Source organism: Bos indicus, chromosome 26 (assembly GCF_029378745.1).
Source record: "Bos indicus isolate NIAB-ARS_2022 breed Sahiwal x Tharparkar chromosome 26, NIAB-ARS_B.indTharparkar_mat_pri_1.0, whole genome shotgun sequence".
NCBI classification, from domain to species: Eukaryota; Metazoa; Chordata; class Mammalia; order Artiodactyla; family Bovidae; genus Bos; species Bos indicus.
In genome coordinates, this window is record NC_091785.1 from 50,843,437 (window position 1) to 50,848,338 (window position 4,902).

At 63.3% G+C, this 4,902-nt stretch overlaps 1 long non-coding RNA gene across 1 annotated transcript; it reads right to left on the reverse strand.

The window, feature by feature from the left end:
- Nucleotides 1-1,162: 1,162 nt before the first annotated feature.
- LOC139179925 (uncharacterized) lies at nucleotides 1,163-4,593 on the reverse strand. Its single transcript, XR_011564223.1, has 5 exons — nucleotides 4,276-4,593; nucleotides 3,556-3,660; nucleotides 3,283-3,405; nucleotides 2,946-2,983; nucleotides 1,163-2,123 (listed from the first exon to the last, which is right to left on the reverse strand). It is a non-coding gene; the product is annotated as an uncharacterized lncRNA (long non-coding RNA).
- Between the last annotated feature and the right edge of the window lie 309 nt (nucleotides 4,594-4,902).

Here is a 4,902-nt window from a genome sequence, read left to right on the forward strand (position 1 = left end):
AAAGGGCTAAACGCCGTGGGAGCCTCACTGTCGTCTCTTGGGATCAGACTGTCCCCCACCCTCGCCCAGTCGGGCCCAGGTTCTCTTCAACAGCTCGATCGTCTCCAGATCATCCAGTCCTTCTTGCAGCATTCTGAAAAGCTGTTGCAGGACTGGGTTTGGGGGTGTAGGCCTTTCTTCCTGATGGTGCCAGTCACCCCTGTCAGGAGCAACTCCAGGGGGTTTCGGGAGGCCCTCACTCCTGTTGGACGCTGTGACTATTTAAGATTTCTGGAAATAGCGGTCCATTGCTGGTCTCTGGCCAAGGGCGTGTGGGCTCGGCCGGCTCCCTGTGCCCGGCAGGGAGCTGGGGGGACGGAAGGGGCATCGGGGCCTCAGAGAACCAGCAGGAAGAGCCCCGAGCTGTGACCGCTGAGGAGCAGGCCCCGGGCGTCCTGTGAGCCTGGGGTCCCCCGCCAAGGACCCTGGGCCGGGGAGCCCTGCTGGGAGGGCAGGCGGGGGAAGCAGGACTGCCCATCCCCAGCACCACCTGGACCCCCATGCCCGTAGGTGAGCGTACCCCTGTCCTGAGCTGCCCCGCAGGCTGCAGAGGGCGCCAGGCTGACTGCCTCCTTCCCGCAAACGTCCGTGTGTCCCCTGGGGGGTGAGTGTGGCCGTGAGCTGATTCTGGACCTGCCTCCCGTCACCTGCCCTGCTGGTGCTGTCAGGCCAGGGGGGTCGTCCAGGGGACCCCAGGGAGGGCAGGCAGCTGGGGACTCTCAGGGACCAGCCCAACCTCCTGAGGAAGCCACTCCAGCCCTGGCCGACCCTGCTCAGCACAAGTGCCCACAGACCCCAAGGCCTGTGAGACCCCTCCCCGGGCCTGTGAGACCCCTCCCCCGGGCCCTGGAGGTTGGATCCAGGTGCTGGAGTGCACTCGGGGCTGCAGGAGTGTCTGAGTAACGGCGTGTGGTTAAAGTGAGCCCCCCACAGACAGCTGGTCCCAGGAATGCTTGGTGCGTCCAGCCCGCGGTGTGAGAACCTGGCCCCTTCCTGTGACGGACGCCTCGTAAAGGTTACTGTGTAGCTGGTAACAAACCCAACCGGCCAGCCAGCTTCTGAAGAGTTCTAACCCAGAAAGCTATAAATATATAATCTACCAAAGCTTTATTACTGAGTTTTATTAGATTTTTGAAGACAGATTTCACCATTAGTGGCAGAAACCATGGAGCAAGAGAAGAGTCAACCCCTGTTCCTTCTATAGAAAGTACCTGCCATTCAGTTTAAAATAGCTGTGAACACGCCCTGCAGTGACCCCAGCCCTCGGGCCACGTTTCCTCCGTTCCAAGCAGCCTGTGAAGGGTTCCTAGCCCCTGGAGGCCACGGCGCAGGGCGACTCAGAGAAGGTCCCCGTGGCTGAGACCGCGGCGGGGGTGGCGGTGGGGGAGGGTCTCTCATCGGGAGCCTCCCTGCTGTGGAGGGCAGAAGTGGGGGCACGCCTCATCAAAGGAAGGGATTTCTTCCCAGTTCAGAATCCACCCTCATGGAAGCGGGCTGGCCGTCTGTGTGGCTCTCGAGGGTCTGCAGGGGAGCTGTGTGGCTCTCGTGAGGGATGCCTGGGCCAGTCTGGGGCCGGAAGCCCGTCCTGTTGACTGGAGGACCACTCCCTGGGCGCGGGGCCCCTGGCCTGGCTGGGCTGGGTTTGGCCGCAGCTCTGGGTGGAGGTGGGGGGTGGGCCCCCAGGAAGCCGGGGTTGTGCTAGCGGCCGGCTCGTGCCCAGGCTCCCGAGGCCCGGCTGGGACTCCCGGGCAGGTGATCTCCTGGGTCCCGTGGGCGCCCAGGCTCCCGAGGCCCGGCTGGGACTCCCGGGCAGGTGATCTCCTGGGTCCCGTGGGCGCCCAGGCTCCCGAGGCCCGGCTGGGATCCCCGGGCGGGTGACCTCCTGGGTCCCGTGGGCGCCCAGGCTGTCCAGGGGGCCCTTCACTGCTTCTGGGGTGATGACACGGGTCGGACTGCTCAGTGAAGCTGGTCTGCAGGCGAGGCTGCTGGAGTCTGGTGAGGGAGGCTCTCGGGAACCTTCTTCGTCCACTGGGCAGTGACGGGGGTTGAGCTTGCAGAGCAGAGAGTGGACAGCACAGGCCCCTCTGGAACAGTCCAGGTGGAGACAGTGCTGCAGGCCGGCTGGCTCCTCTGGATCCCGGGATCGCCCCCCGCCCACTGGGTCCCTCACTCAGTTCTGGGGCCCAGGCCTGCTCTTCCCCTGACTTTGGGGAAAGCGCAGCTCCTGTGGTGGGGCCTGGTGACCCCAGAGGATCTGGACAGGGTGCTAGTGTTTAGGTGTGGAGGGCCAAGTCCCCTGGGGTCTCAGCCGCCCCCGCCCTCCTCCTCAGACTTGGAGCTGGGACACTTTTACAGCCTGCCCCTCTGATGCTCCAAAGGTCACGCATGGAGCTGGAAGGGCTCAGTTCCAGGAGACGCATCTGGGCAGGGGAAACCCACACCAGCTTCACGTCCCGAGGAGCCGGCCGGGCCGGCCCTGCAGAGGCTGGACAGGTCTTCAGCTTTGGGAGGAGCCGACAGGCAGAAAACGGGCTTCTCACGGGTCCACAGGGAGCTCCAAGGCTCTGTTCAGAGTCGGCTGCATCTCTGGACACAGTACTGGGGAGGGTCCCGCCAGCCCCAGGGGCGCCAGGAGGAACAGGGTGGAACAGGGTGGGGAGCTCGGAGGGGAGAGCCAGGGGCGCACTGGGGGCTGCCCAAGGCCTCCCAGGGGCTGGGCACACAGGGCTGGAGACAGCCGGGTGGGGGTGCGGGTGCCCAGGCAGGTGGGGGTGCGTCCCGGGCAGGGCTCAGGTCCTTGGGATCCCTGTGCCCTGCCGACTGCCGCCAGGCTCCGCCCCCTTAACTACCGCACCCCTGGGCTCACAGGACCCCCGTCCTCACCCACGAAGCTCACGCATCCTTACCAGGGGCGTCGTGTAGCCCAGCTCTTGGAACCAGCGGCCTGAAAAACCCAAGACCCTCGTCAGGGCCTAAAACCAGAGGACTCGGGCCGTGTGGCCGCGTCTCCCTTCGCCCCGGGCGGTCACTGGGCACAGACAGCCCCCGGTGGCCTTGGGCTCTGGGACCCTCCCCCGGGCGCTCGGCCCCCACGGTGCCCGTGGCCTGAGCCGACGGGAAGGACTCTGCCTGGGGTCCCTGGGGCCTGTTGATCCACAGTCCCCGCTCCCTCCAGGTCCCCCCGCAGCCCAGCGCCAGCTCTCGAGGACCACAGAGGGGGAGGGTCTCCCCTGGGGGCCTCACCTGGCTCTGGGCGAGGGGCTGCCTGAGCCCCAGCCCTTGGCGCTCCTGCCTGTCCAAGTCAGGGCTGAGCCGTGGCGGCTTCGAGCGGAAGAGCCGCAGCGTCATTACCGGGTCGGTGCGTCCCTTGGGGAACAAGGCCGAGAGGTGGGCCCGGCCTGGCAGGGCCGCCTGCTTCCCCCCCCGGGCGGCATGCCCGCTGCCCATGGCCATCGCATCTACCTCTCTTTCCCTCAGAATCCAGGCACCCTTAAGGTAACCTCTGCAGTGAAATACCTGGGCTTCTCAAGGAGAGATTCTGGGGACTCCCAGCTGAAAGGGTCGGAGCGTTCCTGGTCCTCCTGTCTCAGCCTCAGTGTGATGCGCTGATTACAGGCAACCCTTGAAAGGAAGATGAGACAGGAAGCTCTCTGTGATGTCCCTCATGGTGAGGAAGGGCCCAGTCAGCGCCTTGGTCGGAGGGAAGCGGCCTCCCCACCTTCCCCACCCCTTCAACAGGCCGCCCTGAAGGGGGCTTGTCCCCAGGTCCTGGCGGGAGGACTTGGCTGGGGTGTCCCAGGGCTCACGGCCGCCCTGGAGGGGGCTTGTCCCTGGGTCCTGGCGGGAGGAGTTGGCTGGGGTGTCCCAGGGCTCACGCATGCCTGCTTTCCTGGCCTGCTCGGGCAAGCCTCCCTCTGGGTCTGCCCTGAAGACGCTCCCCTCCCCTCTGACCGGATTTCTGATCCAGCTCTCCCAGCCCTTGCCGGCGGGTTCCGGGGGGCATCTGGGCATTAGTGCGTGTCCGCTGTGTGCACCCCCTTCCGTGAGGTTCCAGGGGCAGCTCCGGTCAGCACTGCATGTCAGTGTGTGCGCTCTGCCTCCTGGATCCTCTGATCCCTGGAGGTGGCCCCGGCCAGCGGCAGCTCCCCTCCCTGATCCTCCAGCCCGACAACAGGAATCTGCTTTCTGTCTCTCTGGATTTACCTCTTCTGGACACTCTGTGTAGCAAGGACTCACATAATACATTGCCCCGGTTGGTCTCTTCCACGGGCACAGTGTTTCCAGCGTCCGTCGGTGTCATATGAGGCTCAGGGCTTCACTGCGCCTCACGGCTGAGTTGCATCCCGGGGTGGATGGACCGTGTCTCGCCTGTTCCTTCTCATCCGTTAACGAGCATCAGTGCTCTTCCTGACTCTTGGCCCCTGTGGATCAAGCGGCGCAGGCTTGTCTGAACTCCTCTCTTCGCTTCTCTGATGTGTGCTCAGGATTGGCATTGCTGGGCTGCATGGTAATTCTAGGTTTAACTTTTTGAGGGACTCTCTCTTGTAATGGAGAGTGACTGTGCACACCAAGCTGTCGACACGAGGCACAGAGCTTATAAACCTGCTGCCGACACAAGTTGGGTCATGTGCTGCCTTGAGTTTAAAATGAGCTTCTGCAGAGCTCAGCATCAAACAGCCTGTGTTATCTGTTTATTAACTGTCCTTCTGATGTGAAAATTCACAGCATTTGAAACTTTCTAAGCCATGCTGAATTATGAGGCCAATCAGGGAAGCTGATTCTTTTTCATTTAAATACATCTGGGGCTTGAGTGGTTTTGTATTTATAAAATAAATGAGTTGCATGGCTTTTTAAATTAAAAAC